The 17290-nt window shown below is 37.4% G+C and overlaps 1 protein-coding gene and 1 pseudogene across 5 annotated transcripts in view; one reads left to right on the top strand and one right to left on the bottom strand.

Moving 5' to 3' along the window:
* The window catches only part of SRBD1 (S1 RNA binding domain 1), a 230536-nt gene that overhangs the window by 115917 nt on the left and 97329 nt on the right, over window positions 1–17290 (bottom strand). The gene's annotated exons all lie outside the window — the stretch shown is intronic.
* Window positions 1859–2433, top strand: LOC113623768 (peptidyl-prolyl cis-trans isomerase FKBP1A pseudogene; annotated as a pseudogene).

The following is a 17290-nucleotide window of genomic DNA, read 5'->3' as shown; positions in this document are numbered from 1 at the left end:
GTTTTCAAAAGTACACTGAACAGATGGAGGGAGAAAATGAGTTGTTCAGTTCAGCTGGCTGCTCCATTTACTACTTTATCTATGGTCAGATCTTTACTTTCTTGGGATCACTGCACATTTCTGGCTCTGCTATATTACACTGTGTAAATATTTAGGAGAAATAATTCCTTTCAAGGATCTAAACTTCCACTGTCGTTATGGCAAATGAACCTGTTTATGCTATGTTTGTTAAGTAACAGCAAGCCTAAAAGAACACAGGAATTTACTAATATATGTGGTACACAAACATCACAATCATAAAGCTTCTCATAGGGTCATATCAAGAACATGAAAGGCCAGTTTATTTTTACTCCCACTGCCCTGTAATTTTCTTTAACTCTACTACAACAGTCCTTAATTCAAACCTTTCCTACAGTTACAGTAACAGGGTAGACTGAATGTACATAAGCTGTACCAAAACTACTCACATCTCCATTTAACCTTCCTTGATTCTCAAGTGGTTATCAAACTTAATCCTACATCTGAATCTGCTGGAGGTTGTTAAAACACACATTGCCAGGCTCCACCCCCAGAGCTTCTGCTTCACTGGTGCTGAGAATTTGCATTTCTAACCAGTTCACTGGTGATGCTGATGTTGCTAGGACCATATAGGTTTTAAAGTCTTATTAAGGTATAACTTACATTTCATGAAGTTCACCCATCTTAAGTATACAATTCAATGACTTTTAGCAAATGTTGTACAATCATCACCAAAATCCAACTTCAGAACATTTCCATCCAGAAAGATCCTTTGCGCCCATTTGCAGTCCTCATTCCCATCTCCAATCCTAGGTATCCACTAATTTACTTTTTGTCTCTATACATTCACCTGCCTGGACATACCATATAAATGGAATCATAAAATATGTGGTCTTTTCTGTCTGGCTTCTTCACTTAGCATAATGTTTTTGAGATTCATTCATGCTATAGTATCAGTACTTCTTTTTTATTGCTGAATAGTATTCCACTGTTCTAGAAATACCACATTTTGTTTATCTATTCACCAGTTGATAGAATTTGGGGTTGGTCCAAGTTCTCTGGTATTATGAATAATGCTGCTATAAACATTCATTTACAAATATTTGTGTAGACTTATGTTTCATTTCTCTTGGATATATTCCCAGGAGTGGAAATGCTGGGTTGTAAATTCATGTCTAATTTTTTAAGAAACTGCCTAAGTACAATGAATAAGGGCTCCAGTTTGTTCATTTCCTTGACAATACTTGCTGTTGCCTTTTTGACAACTATTCTAGTGGTTATGAAGTGGTATCTACTTCTAGCTTATTTTACATTTTTAAATCATTGATGATGTGAACACTTACTCAATGTCTTTGTTGGCCTTTCCCAATCTTCTTTAGTAGAATATCTGTTCAAATCTTTGCCCATTTTTATTTGGCTTGTCTCCTTATTATTGACTTATAAGTGTTTTTATGTATAAATACAAGTCCTGCATCAGATACATGATTTGCAAATATTTTCTCCAAATTTTTGGTTTGTCATTTTCCTAATGGTCTTTTGAAACATAAAAGTTTTAAATACTGATGAAGTCTAGGACTACACTTTGAGAGCCAGTGTTCTAAAGCCTCAGGTGGGGCATGCGGTGGTGCGTGCGTGCGGCGCCGTTGAGCAATGGGATAAGATAGAGGGGCGGCGCCGCCGCCAGGCCCACTCTCCGTCCACTCCACACGTCGCACCGCCCGCCCGCTGCCCAGCGTCCGCCGCCTCCTCCGCCATGGCAGTGGAGGGAGGAGACCATCTCCCCGGAGACGGGCACACCTTCCCCAAGCACGGCCAGACCTGCGTGGTGCACTACACCAGGATGCTTGAAGATGGAAAGAAATTCGATTCCTCTAGGGACAGAAACAAGCCCTTTAAGTTTGTGCTGGGCAAGAAGGAGGTGATCTGAGGCTGGGAAGAAAGAGTTGCCCAGATGAGCGTGAGTCAGAGAGCCAAACTAACTGTCTCCCCAGACTATGCCTACACTGCCTCTGGGCACCCAGGCATCATCCCACCAAATGCCACTCTCATCTTTGACGTGGAGCTTCTAAAACTGGAATGACAGGAACGGCCTCCTCCCTGAGCTCCCCGTTCTTGGATGTGCCATGGAAGGATCTGGCGCCTCCAGATGTGCACAGCGAGTCCATATGGAGCTTTTCCTGAAATTCCACTACACTCTTTGTATAAGCACCTTCCTTGGCTGAATGTGTTCCGTCACCAGCTTTGCTCTTCCCCTTTCTCCTGGTATGTATGTTGAGCTGAACTACATTACATAAACCTCGAGTTACTCATTTTAGTTTGTTTTCATTTTGGGGTGAAGACTGAGTTTCAGTCCTTTGGATCTAGGTTTCCAGTTAAGTACTAGTCAAGTGTTAACAGCACAAGAAATGGGTTGACTTCAGAATAGGAACTGGTGTGTGGGGTGCAAGAATCTTTATTTTATTTTATTTTGGATGAAAGTTTTATCTATTATATATATCTATTAAACATTCCTGCTGCTGTGCTGCAGAGCCATAGCTGATTTAAGGCGCTCTTGAGGACCGAATTATTCTCCAAGTTGAGAGACATCCTCGGGTTGAATGAAAAGCCCGACCCCAAACTAAAGTGGCCTCCACTGCCCCACCCTCCCCTCCCCTTAACCCTCTGCCTTTTGAAAGCATATCCTTTTCACTGAGATGTTGGACACTACAGGGTCTGTCCCTGGGCTAGCAGGGACCTCTGAAGCCTTCTTCATGGCCTGGCTTTTTTTTTTCTTTCCATCCTGTGGTTTTTCTAATGGATATTCAGGACTTTCGTAATCTCATAGCTATCCAAGCTCCACTTCCTAAATTTTAAGGACTTTAATCAAAAGTTAAATTGAAGGCGCTGTTTGTAGACACTTCACACCCATGAAAGCCCAGCCATCATGACAAATCCCTGAGTGTTGTCTTAAGAAAATGATGCTGGTCATCACAGCTTCAGCATCTCCTGTTTTTTGATGCTCAGCTCCCCCTGCTGATCTCAGAGTTTCCTGGCTTCTCCCTCTCACCCCTCTGCTGTCCTGTGTAGTGATGTGGTGAGAGAAACTGCTGCCTACTCCCTTACCTCCACACTACATATGAGTTTCAAGTTTTATTATTGCAATACAAGTGCTTTATGCCGGCTTTTCTCAACAACAACAAAAATGCCTCAAAAATTCAAAAGAAATAGTAAACCCTTGAAAAATGTGAAAGCTTAGTGGTTTCCATCTGCAATAAGCAATATGTAAATGTCATGCATAGTATCTGCTTTTCTGTTTTGTTTTGTTTTAGCAAAGCCTATCAGAACTACCATCCTAAACATACTTATTCTTTTTATGAGAAAGGGAAAAGAGAACTTGCAGCTTACTGGCTTTAATACATTATGGAATGAATAAATTCAGCTGCAGGTGGGCCTACCTGGGAATGCTGGATGGCATGCTGGCATTAAAGAACATGGACCCATGTCAGCGTTTTCAGAAGCATTGGTCAGTCCATGGCTTTTGACACCATTCTTAAGAATATAAGAAATATGTCCACCTTACAAACTAATGGGAATAAAGATAAATGGTGCACCATAGAAGATATTATAGAAAAAGAGCATATTACCTGAAAGATACATTTGATTTATTTTGATATTTTTATTAGTCTTCACGTCAGGGCATTTTAAAACAATTCATATACCAGTACAGCCCTTTCTTTGTTGAAAATTCACTGTACCTTAAGTGAAGAGGAGCCAAAGATGGCAGCTAAAATTCAAATCTTGTCTAGGACCATAACTTGCAAATGTATAAAACATACTTCAGGAAAATATAGGATATGTTTGATTCAGGTATAAGCAATATTAAGATGATTCATTTCCAGGGTGAAACCCAAATTACTACACGTTTACCTCTTGATGATTATCCATGTCCACAAATCATAACAAAACAAATCATAAGAAAAAGAAGCTTATATGAACACACTATTTCTATAACCATGACCTAAGATACAGATTTTGTGATTTTATGGAAAAACTATAATGATAAGAAGGATCCAGTTAAAAGATAAAGAAAACCCATTTAAATTTGCAACAACAATCCTTCTTTATATAATTCAAGTCAACCTAGGACCCAAAGCAAGAAGTTTTGTATACTGAAGAATTCCCATGCTTCTGCTATGAAATGTTTTCAAATATTTATGTTCTAATTCATGGACCCTGCTCATAAAAGCCGTTAGTCCTCATTGCCTTTCAGTTGCTGGAGATGGATTTTATTATTCTACTAGTCTTTATAAATTACAATACAAGGAAGAAGCCTGCTGGCCAAAACTCATTCTCCTTTTTTCACTGAGCCGCTCAAAGCCACTTAAGAAGTTGTCCAAAGAGATGTCAGAGAATACAGTTTCCCAAGTGATCCACAGTCTCTCAACATGGTCTGGCTCCTAATAAAACTTACAGGGCATCTCATCCAACCTTTTTACATTTTTTGCAATTCAAAATAACTAAAGTTATTGGAACATCTTTCCCAAATTACACAAAATTAAGCTATCATCATCTCTGTGATGTTACTGGCCCTGAGATCCAAGATAAAGATCAAGATGTAAGAAATAAAGGAACGAGTTTACTCAACAGCATACAGCCAATTATAATTTATCCATAAGATTGAAAGGTAGGAATAAGCAAAATAATGTTAATAGGTTTTTAAGCCTTCATTTTATGACATGTTCAAGTCCCTTCTTCAACCAGTTAGATACCAGTTACTAGGTGGAACAAACTCAGCAGGTTACACTACTTTTCCTGTCCTTATTTAGCAATCAGTCCTCTGGTCTTAGAACACTAAGGCTCAATGAAAAAAAAAAGGAAGCAGCAGCAGCAAGGACCTCAAGCAGGAGGTCTTACTCCTGGTCATTTAAAATTTGACAGTCATCAGTGTGTGTATCTGTATGACAATATGATCATAACAGAAGTCCATCCTCCAAAATCTGCAATTTCCTAGTGAGGTTCTTGATAACAATAAGGTGCAAGGAGAACTGCACCCCCTGACCCCAGCTCTTACCATTTATCCCATAAAATCCAAAAAAGTAATCACTAAAACCTCTGCTTATACTAACAGCAAATTAGTATCATGCCAAATAGGTACAAAAGTGAATAAGAACACATAAACAAACACCTTTGACTCTTCTGTACAAAATCGGTGTGCCTCTCTCCAAAGTAACAGAACTATACCACTTCAGCAATTCATCCATTTATGAACAAATGCCCTCAGCCTATTCCTGAGAAAGGGAAGAATGATCAGTTATATCTGTCTTCATCTTGTCTGAAAATCTTGACATTTTTCAGCAAGTAAGGTTTCCAAATGGCAGGTGTCAGAATGCCTTAGCCTCACATGTGGTGCTGGAAGGCAGGAAAAGCAGCAGCAGTATGTGGTCATGTCAGAGCCACATAGAAGCTGCCTAGAGAGCACATTCTGAAAAGAGCAAACCTCAGACTTGGTTAAATCAATCTACTGCCAGATGCCACTCTCAGAAAAAGCTGCAGTGAGAAACATTTGCAAAGCTGCCCAGAGAAACATTCAACTCAGAGCTCTCACAAAAGGGAAAATAGCTGAGTGCAGTGGCACCTGTCCATATCCTGTCTGATAATTTGGTCAAACTGGCTCAATGCAGAGATGAAAAATTGCCATAGAATTCTTTGCTTAGTCTACAAGTGAGTATTATTTCCTCAAGGTCATTTTCAGTTAATCTGAAGTAAATAATATGAATCTTCTGCACTCCCATAATATCTATAGTTTTCTAAAAGCGTTTTAACTCCTATAAGGAAGTCAGGATCATAAGTACCCTGTTCATTTTACCTGTGGGGTTAGAAAGAACCAAAGAGGTAAATAAAATTAAATCAAGATCATCTGAAACTAAGACTCAAAAAGGAAAAACTGGTCTCTGTACTGTTAGGCCAGGCTTCTTTCTACTTAGATGCCTACACTCTGCCCACTTCTCGCCTCCCAATCATCTTTTCACAGGTTTACCCAATAATTAGAAAGCTTTGGAGCTTTTTATTTTATTTTATTTTATTTATTTATTTATTTTTGCAGTACGCGGGCCTCTCACTGTTCCGGCCTCTCCCGTTGCAGAGCACAGGCTCTGGACACGCAGGCTCAGCGGCCATGGCTCACGGGCCCAGCCGCTCCGCGGCATGTGGGATCTTCCCAGACCGGGGCACGAACCCATGTCCCCTCATCGGCAGGCGGACTCTCAACCACTGTGCCACCAGGGAAGCCCAGCTTTGGAGCTTTTTGAAAGTTGTTTGTGAAGGTCAATCAATAAGCATTTTTGTTCCCAGAGGTTAACGTAATTGGCATGATGGTCTACTTTATTTCTCCTCAGATCTGAGTCTATGAAAATGTAATGGTTTCTGAGGAAAACTCAAAGCAGGAGATGCCAAAGAAGCATAAGAACAAGTTATGTTTTAGGGAGGAGCATTCACTGTCAAGTCATCTGGTTAGATACATCAGAAACTAAACAAATTAGGATTCATTCAGATGAACAGTACATAGTTAATGATATAACCATCCGTGGAAAAGAATATTCAATATCATTTAGGTTTTTATACTCTATTGGAATATACAAAGGATCCCTGGGCCAAGGATTGATACCTCAAAACACCTGATTTCCTCTCATACCTCAAAAGACAAAGCACAAACAAGAGCCAGGACTTCCTTGAAGTTAACAGTATTTTAAAATAAAAGTGTCAAAATGAGGACATTTGGAAGCATCCAGAACAAGCATGATCTTCCAATTATTGCACAAAGAAATCGGATTCTTCCTTAACATTTTACTCCCTGTGGCTACACCACTGAAATGTATTAATTTGCCACACAATTGTGCATATTTTCAAACTAAAACAATTCACTGGAGTCTGCATTGTCTTGTCTTGCCTTCTAAGCACCTAGAAGGTACTGTTCTTCAACTCTGTGCAGTTGGTTCAAGTAATTTCTCATCTTTGTATTTTCCGATCTTATTCTAAGGCCAGTTAACATATACGGCACAGAAAGGATCAAAGTAAATACTAATTAACACAGACCCACATTCAGATAAGGACTAAGAGTATTCTCACATACATATTCTACAGTTTGAAAATCAAATGTATTAAATAAAATTAAAGTATTAAATAAACAGAAATTTCCTAAATTAATTTCTTATTCACCATTTAGTCTGCAAGTTTCTATTTCTATAAAACAAGTCATTTTGATGTGATCATTTTCCATGTCTGCTGTCTTTTTCCTACACACTTTGCTAACTTAATTGATTCCAGACTTCCCAGCATCTCATGCTTTTCTGTTTTACTCATTGAAATAGAAGAATTTGTTTTTTTCATTAACACGGATAAAAACCAATTTGTGTTCATGTTTGGAGTAAAGATGAGTGTTGGTAAAAACAAAGTGTGATGCTGTTGTCAAGGAATGTTTATTGCTCAAAATCATGCAAATGATAAACAGACACATGAAATGGACAAGCTTTGTGCTGGCATCAGATTTAGTATACATTTCAAATGAAATAAAAGCAGAACTAGGACAAGCCAGAAACAGATAGCTCATAATTTTCAATGTCATTGTAAAGAGTCATACTAAGTCATCACTTTTTTTCATTCCACAAAAAAGCAAGAGTACAAGCTAGGGCACTTAAATGTTAGTTGGTTAATGACATTCACCGCAACCTCTTTAATTAAGCCTATGCTTATTAAAAGTCACTGAACATTCTCTAAAACTTAAGATCTTCTAATATCTCTTTTGGTATCCCTGGCAATTTTAAATCTTAATTGTTGGGCCTTATTTTGGGCAAATGTATTTTATCTCAACAATGCTAAGATGAAATCAGAAGTGGGGGGGGGGGGGAAGATCCCAAAACTAACAAATGAAAAAACATCATCTCCTGGTCTAATCTTACCTAAAAGTAATGACATCTCCCCTATCCCTTCATAAAGTTTCCTGCCCCAAATTCTTAAAACCTGGCCAGTAGATATTTATACAATTTTTAAAACACAATATACTAAAGAAAGTTAGAAGTTTGTTTGGATACTTAGTCATGCTGTAGCTTGAAGGTATAAACTCTTGAAAATTAAAAACAAATATAAAGATAACACAAATAAGAAGAAAGCTAAAGCTGTGTTCTTGAGATTCCCAAAGGTAAGAAAGGAAAAGAAAGTTATAGCAGTCACTTAATATGTACTTAACACCATGTGTAAAGAAAATCTGCGATATAATCTGATCCTGAAGAATTTAAACTACAGACTTCCTGATTCCCCAGTGCTGGCAATCACATCCAACAGTAACTGTGCGCAATGGCTGAAAGAACTTTTTAAATTATTTCATTTCCCCTAAGTTTGTTTTAAGTATGAAGTCTCCATTCCAAAGTAAATTTTAAATGATTTGATGTTTTTCTGAAAATACATTTTATATCAAAGGGCTCCAGTGAATTTTTCCTGTTAATTTCTAGTGTAGTAACTCAAACTTAGGACAATTACAAGTAAAGTTACAATCTCTAAAGTAATATTAATGTTTCACATCACACAACTGGTATCATATTCCAACATCATTTTCATCTGAAAGTTAAAAAAAACAAAAACAAAAAGATGTTAGAATACAAACTCCAGTGTACATGTGTTAATGTAACATTGACTTTTTACTCCTAGAGGAAAACTGAATAGTGGTGTTTCTTCTTTATGAGAAATTATAAACAGTGAATTGATAGATGTCATAAGTGATTTTACTAAAAATGGATATAAAAGTGATTTAAATCCTAAGTCTTCATGAAACAAAACAAATCATTTATAGTCATAGGCATTCTTAACAATGCTATGAAAGATGTTTTCCTTCTTTTTCCCTTATTTAAATGGGAGGGGGGAAAAAAAGAAGAGAGAAAGGGAGGCGGGGAAGGCAAGGGAAGGGAAGGGAAACAGATAAATGTTTTCAGGAAAGAGAGAGTGAGCAAGTGCACACATACACATATATGACTGGCAAATCTATTAAAACTTTTTTTTCACTAAATTATGTAGGATACAAAGTAATAATGACTTGTAAAGAAGTAACAGAACATAACCAATCAACCCTAAGCAGTCTACTTCTCCAAATCATCCACCCACCCCAATCTCAGGGGGATACACTGGTAGTGAAATGAATGCATTTTCCTCACCTGGAATAAATCACTACCATCATGAGCAAGTTTGAGAGTATCCATTTCCAACCTTATCTACTGGTTAAAAAACAAAACCTCACATATTAGAAACACACTCACAAAGAAGAAACTAAAAAGCACTCTTTTCTGTTCTTTCACCTATTTCTCAGGCATAGAAACCAGGCTTCTGTCAGCAGATATTTTTCAAACACATGCTTCGGTTTCAATTTGGCCCTTAAATATTCTCCAAAATACTTGGAGAAACGCAGGTTTCTAAGACAGTTTTTCAGAAATAAATTAGCATGCATGCTTATGTATTGTGTATGCACTCTATATTTTCTTCAACCTTTAACTTCTCTATTTAAAAATGTAAATTTTCCGTTATATAGAAAGAGATACACACCAAATAACTTGTACTGAAATTAGTCTCTTCCACCATGTTCAAATGCCATAGGGAAAATTTTTAAAGCAAATAATACTTCTGAGTTAGAAAGATGTAGATTATAACATAATTAAAGAAAAGAGGCCAAAAAGTTTTCACATTTTATACCTGAATTTATTGTCCTTATGGAATACTGTTTTTGTCACAAAGATTAGTATTTACTGCATTAGCCCCACATCCTAACATCTACAGAAAAAATTCTTTCAACCATGTAGGAGTATTTTAGGTGAAGCTCCTATGAAAACACCTGCCAAGGAGCTTGAGCTATCATATTAAATGGATCACAGGGTTTACAAAGTGTTGCAGACGTTCAAAGGCATTCCCTGCACTGAGTATCACAATCATAGCAAGAGAAGACTTTAGGCACATGCCTAAGTTGTTTCCCTGAATTGTTTCTTGTCAAATTAAAATGTCAAAAATTAGTCTATCAAATGCCGTCCCTGAGGAATCTAGCTCAACCCAAAGAGCAGCTACCAATTAGTAAAGTCGGGTGTTTTAATGGGGAAAATTTTTCTTTTTCTATTGATATCTGAAATTAGTAGGGCCCCCAAAGAAAAGTTTCATCTCAGCAGTTAGTTTAAGTGCTACTGATAGCTATAATCACATGCAGGCTGCAATTCCTTTTGAAAGGCTTTTCAAATGAACAAATACAAAGAAAAAAGAGAAACACGAGTGTTTTCACAGTGAATGACTGCCTAGGATTACAGAGGTAATAAAAAGCCAAGGTTAGAGATCCAGATATACATGAGTATTGTGAACTAACAAAACAAAGTCAAATGAAATTCTTGCTTACTTTTTTGACAAGGTCAGTGCACCCATCCCTTAGCACAATATATGACTGAATTTCGGGTTGTAGAAGTTGCTTCAGGAAAATAAAATCCACCACAAATCATTTAATATTCTCTATTAAAATCCTCCAAGAAAAACATTTCCTGTTCACTTGGTTTTTTACCGAAAGCTGCCTATCTCTCAGAGGCTGCCTCGTTGAAGTGTTCATTTGTTAGCAGCACAAGTGTGCAGAGGTAATAGATGTTCTTTGGCAGCCAAATCATACTGTATTTTTTTTTTACCTGATAGTCCAGATGAATTTATATAGTGCAACATTTGTAATCTACCCACAGAAATGTGAGCCATGTCCATGTACTAGAAAGAGCTACTGGTTGTCCATGAACTTCCCCCCAAAGGTTCTAAAACTTGATTTCAAAGGACAGAAATACAAGCAACAAGACAAACTCACAGAATAAGACTGTTTACATGAGACATGTACTTAAGTTGCCTAGGCTTACAGTTTGGCAAAAATCATTATATGACCTGTGGCTACTGAAGTAATCAAAAGGTTCAATTGTAACTGTGGCAAGGGACATTAAAAGCAAAAATTCAATGATATGTATATATTCCCACGTATACAGTTCTTTTGCACTTTTCACAAAAAGCCTCTTTGACTTGAATTATCAAACATTTCCCAATATTGTTGCCCTTTAAAGTCTCCATTCCCAAACACTAAGTTTCTTGGCTTTGTGGCTCAAGCGATGGCAAACAGATCATTTCCTGTTCCCTCCACTTACTTCATCACCAACAAGACTGCTAGAATCCAGTTATGTTAAGAATTATTTTCAACAGCCACCTTCAATTTCAAATGTCTGACATGATCACAGACTTCCAATGCTAATCCCCTTTCAAGGTGAAATACCCACGCTAGGGCCCTTTAAGACACACAGCATGGCTATTTTCTTGGCTTTGCCCTATCCTGCAAAGCTGCTGAAATACATTTGAATCCTTTCTCTCCTCCCCCATCACTACCAACCATCTCTTAAGCAAAGTAATACGCAGACCCGCATGCTTTCGTCAAGACCTAAGTCTTGAACAAAGCAGTTTTCATGGTTAAAACATTTTCCTAAGTATGCCTCTAAACCTGAAAGCTATTTAAAGAAAGGAAAAGAAACTTTTCATGTAACTGACTCTCATTTCCCCAAGTTCGCTGCCTATAGACTATATTTCCTTAGTTTACATACATTTGCATGACCTGAGTATATTTAATTTCCAGATCCTTATTGCTAACCACAATTCTGGACTTAGAAACTTTCAGTCTTGTCTATTCAGGAAGAATGCCCATCCCTTAACCCAATGTAAAGAAAACCTGAATCTATAAAGAATAATATTATCAACAAACTAAATTATACTTATCCGTTGAGGAGAGATTTTTAAATTTCAAAGAATAATATAATTTTCTGGCACACCAAATTCAGGCATTTATACCAAGAGCACATATCTAAGTCTTTACTATTTCCAAATGACAACCAATTGGGGCTTTGAACAAAAAAAACATGATTCTGCTTCATGTGTAGGTGGACTTATTAAAATCTTTTCTTAACCTGAATTTTCATAAGTCAAATTCCATTTTAACTGCATTTTAAAAGCAACAAGAGAGCTCATGAACTCAGGAACTACAAAACGAACTTTTTACAGTACAAAGAACACCGGTAAAGCAACTGATCATCCTTTCAATTACGAGCTTTTAACTTGTGATTTTGTGTTTAGAATTCGCATAGTGAATAATACTTTTCTTTAAGCCTGTACCACACCTATGTTAATCATGGAAACATGGACCTCTATGTTCTACTGTTAGAGGAAAGATAGGTCTATCCCCTTAATGTACATCTAGTTTATGTTCCCAAGGAAACTGGGAAGAGTTAAAAACGTCATTCTGAGAAGGACCAAGCAAGAATACAATAACCACTCACAAATTACCCTTGGAGTACACTCCTCAGCTAACAGGAAGCAAAATCAGAAAGTAAAGGGAATCAGGATATGTCACCCCAAAATATGCCACTTTGACAGAATAATTATTTTAAGCTGAAGGAATCTGAGAAATGGCAAGTATAGGAAGGATTTGCTTCCCTTTCTACCCTGAAGCAGGTCGTAAGATTCTCATGTGAGAGGTGTCCTCCTTATATTTGGAGGAAAGGAGCACCCTTATCTCCAAAGATGGGGCGATACTGAGAGGAATCCGAAAGCACAAGCTTGCTGTTTCCCCCAGTTTACTACCCTTAGCTCATATCCTTTATGTCTCCTATCATGATTTCCCACAACTTTCTACTCTTCAACAAACCTAGAATAAAAACACTCAGGCTTAACCGTTTCTTTGGATCTTCACTTCCTTATAAAGGCTCCTGTGCCATGTAAAACATAATTAAATAAATTTGTATGCTTTTCTCTGCTAATTTGTCTTTGTTAGTTTAATTTTCAGGTCCAGCCAGGGAGCTCAAGAGAGTCAAGGAAGAGTTTTTCCTCCCCTACAAATCCAAGAAATCAGTTTCCACCTTCAAACTCTTTCCTTCCTGTTCATGCCACTATTATTCTATAACATTTAACCCATTGCTCCAGCAAGGTCACACCCCCAGGATAGCATAGTAGAAGTGGTGGAGAGATCTTCTCTTTCTTACTCCACTTTCTTCAACATATAAAACTATGTTAGGCCAAAGGGAATCCCTAAGTGATTATTTCCTGTCACCTGCTGAGATTTCAGGCTCATCTGGGTGCTGATGAGAACATATGACTAGTCTGCAGTCTAGTTACATAACAAGGGCGGCTTAACCCCAGAGAGTTCTACTCCTCCAGAATGCTCCCTTTAAAAAAAACCTTACCAGTTAATAAAGTAGTTAATTAGTTTCAACTTAGCATTGAGACAAATTTAGTTCATGCTGAATTTGAAAACATTTAAAAGTTGAAGAAGGTGGAAAATTCAAAAGAGGTGTTGCGTTTCACTACCTTTACAAAACTATCTAAAAGAGTTTTAGGGCCCACAAAGAACAAAATCTGGCTGGCTTGATCACGCAGCCTCAAGTCCCTTCTGGAACACGGGCTGTTAGACTATATCTTTGAGGGTATTCTACCTCCAATACTACATCATGTATGACTTAGGAAAATTCCTTAATGCTAAAAAACAGATGAAAATGGATTAATCTGAATATAAACTCAGTTTCGTTAAGATGTTTTTTGCTATTTTCTCCACCATCTCCAAATGAACGATCAAAGGTAAAAGGTAAAATTAAGAATGTTAAAAATAGGCAAGCTTATTTCCTTAAGCCAAACTTTCTGGAAACACCATATTTAAACAACAGAGAGGTGCAAAGCACGTGTGCTGGAAATAGCATGAGATTTAAGATCAGGTAACCTGGACTTGAGTCCCCATTCCACTAATTCTTTCATTCGTATCAACCTGCAATTCAGGTCCCAAACCTGTAAAATGTGAATAATACAACCAGGGGTTTACTATGAGAGCTAAATAAGAAGAGGTGTAATGGCACTTGATAAGCAATAGTAAATACATGGGACATTATTACAAAGAATTCTGAATCAAAGAACTTATTAAAATCTACTTTGGGACCTCCCTGGCGGTCCCATGGTGGAGATTCCCCACTTCCACTGCAGGGGCCATGGGTTCGAACTCTGGTTGGGGAACTAAGATCCCACATGCCACGCAGCACACACACACAAAAAATCTTCTTTTATTCAACTCTACGAAAAGTACATCATGATTTAAGTTAGAAATACGTAATACAACACAAAGTGATTTACTATAAAGTAAAAATAGTTTTCCCAAGTAAAACTCCTAAAGTCAATATTTGAAGGCAAGGTTCCTGAGTTGTTTTTCTGTTTTGTTTCGTTTTAATTTTATTTATTTATTTTTGGCTGCATTGGGTCTTTGTTGCTGTGCGCGGGCTTTCTCCAGCTGCAGCGAGCAGGGGCTACGCTTCGCTGGCGGTGCGCGTGCCTCTCACTGCAGTGGCCTCTCTTGCTGCGGAGCACAGGCTCTAGGCGCATGTGCTTCAGCAGTTGTGGCACATGGGCTCAGTAGTTGTGGCACGCGGGCTCTAGAGCGCAGGCTCAGTAGTTGTGGCGCACGGGCTTAATTGCTCCACCGCATGTGGGATCTTCCCGGACCAGGGCTCAAACCCGTGTCCCCTACATTGGCAGGCGGATTCTTAACCACTGCGCCTCCAGGGAAGCCCGGTTCCTGAGTTTTGAGGGGAGTAACTCCCCCCCGCCCCATTTTTTTTCTTTACGAAAAATAAACTATTTTAAATTCTTACTAAGAGTTTTAATTCCTGTAACTTAATTCTTCACAAATTCCCAGTTTATGAAATCACATTCTATGAGTCAGTGACCTACTGATAAAAGCACAGAAGCCAGGATAATTTATTGTGGAGAGGTAGCAGGCAGGATAACCAGCAGTACTAAATAATACAAATATAACTTCACAAGTTAATGGGTATGAATCTCAACAAAAATAAATATGAGAAATAAAATTTAGGCAACTCACCTATGGAAGAAAAGGAAAAATGATTACTTTACTGCCACACGTTATTTCCGAAAGTGCAAAAACACCATTCAAAAACACATCCCAACACAGACAATTTAATTATGACTTAGTTTAGCTAACTTTCAAGGTAAAATTAGGTAGCAAAATAATTTTCTCACATGCTTACACAATCCATGACTGAAATGAAAACACATACACGTCATACTTCTGGACCCTTCTCGGCAAGAATAAAATGGAATGGGGGAGGGAGGGTGTTGGGACTATCTGACACCTTCAGGCTCCATCATTATCAAAATCAATGAAGAGTCTGACTCTGGTTTTCCAGAGAAAATATTTATTTTTATCATAGGCTCTCTGGAACAAATGCCTTTTGAAGTGTTCAAATTCTCATTTAAACTGCTTTAAAAATTATTAATCACTTATACCTTATATAAACAACTTTCTTATAACTTCAAATTTTATAGCACAAACAATTTTCAAGGCATTTTCAACCAAAACTCTAAGTCTGTCTTAGATTATGAACAGCTATGACAAACCATATTTTTTATCAAATATCCTTATCCAGTCCTTTAATCACTGTATGTCACTCTTTAATTTTAAAAGGAATTTCTCAATCTCATGAGAAAACATATCACTAAACAATGTGACACGTGGAAACTAATAGTGCTTCAAGCTCAAGAACAATAAATTCAGTGAGAATCTGGGAACAAGAGAGTAGATGAAATTTTATCCTACTGGACACAAAGTGTAAAACCCCTTCAGAATGAAAGAAGACATTATTAGCCATAATAAAATAATAATATAATGAGTATTAGAATTTACAGGGTCAGACACTGCTGTGCTGCATACATATTAATGTCTTTGATCTTCACAACCACCCTGTTATTATCCCATATAACAACTGAGGAAACCTAGGTACAGAGAGGTTAGCTAATGTGCTGAAGGTTATGCAACTAGTAAGGGCAGAGTTACAATATGAGCACAGGTAGTCCTGACTCAAGAGCTCATATTCTTAACCACTATTTTGAGCTATTTATTATATTCAGCACAGTACAGACCTCATTAAACGTCATAATCCTGAGAGGCAGGTATTATTCTCATTTTACTAAGTAGAAACCTGAAGCTCAGAGAGATTAAGAAACTTGTCCAAAGTCAGACAGCTAGCAAGAGGCAGAGCTGAGGTTCAAACCCAGGACTGTAGGACTCTGAAGTCTATGCTCTCATACTTAGCACTGTACACACCACCTACCAAGGAGGCAGTGACTACATCACCACCACAACCCCTCACCAATCACTGTGATACTTACTTCTCCTGCTATAGCTCACTGCCATAAAAGGGTAGGTATAAAACTAAAATAAATTATGTGAAGAAGGAAAATGAGCAGCCGAGAAAGACCTGAAACATCACCTAAGTATTGTGATTATTTCTAAGTCAGCTCTATATTCAGAAAAACCATCATCACCACTTTTTTTAAATATGTCATCAAGAGGCAGAACATAAAATCTCCTTTCCATAATCACTGTGAATGTTAGTTGATTCGCTCCATGATAAGTCCTGGAGACACACTACAGGGAATCCCTGGGTGTAACTGTGATGTTTTTTAGCAAACCCTGTCTTGTCCTTTTTGTTGCCTACCTTTTCCTCCATTCAAAAAACACTTTCATCAAGTACTCAGCCTTGACTCTAAACACAGGGAAAAGGAAAGGGAGAGATCTAATAAGTTCACTTGAAAGTGCCAGAACTTACTGTGTTCAACTAGAAAAAAGGGATTTGAGATATACTACTAAATATACAGATTGTACCAAGAGTTAAAATAAGAATCTTTTACACTTAGGAAGGGAGCAAAGTAGACACTATAACATATAAACAAAACTATAAGGCAGAACACTATTTTTTTGAAAAATAAGTACTAGGGGTAACTAGTAGTTGGAGTTGTTTTCACAGATGGAAGCTGTGTGCTTAATAATAACCCTGGAAAGAAAAATTCATATTCTATAAAAGAACCATAAAATATGCACATGCAATAAAATAGCATTCAGCAGTCCTTAAAAAATGATATTATCTATAACACATAAAAGAGTGAGGAAAAAGATAGGTATTCATTAATGTTAAATTGTATAACATACACAACACAGATATATTTGGACTCATGTTCACCAAAATAATGACTGTGACCTCTGGATGGTGGAGTACAGATAATTTTCTACACTGCTCTTTAGACTACTCTATACTGTTTGAACTGCTTATAGGAGTACATATTTACACAAAAACAATAAAAGTATTCTTAATTTGTCAGTACTTAGTGTACACATAGAGAAGACACATTACAATTTCACAAAATATAT

This window comes from Aethalodelphis obliquidens, unplaced genomic scaffold, assembly GCF_003676395.1.
Source record: "Aethalodelphis obliquidens isolate GAN/ISIS:26980383/991018 unplaced genomic scaffold, ASM367639v1 scaffold12, whole genome shotgun sequence".
Taxonomy (NCBI): Eukaryota; Metazoa; Chordata; class Mammalia; order Artiodactyla; family Delphinidae; genus Aethalodelphis; species Aethalodelphis obliquidens.
Note: the sequence above shows the minus strand (reverse complement) of the source record. Positions and strands in the feature narration are given on the sequence as shown.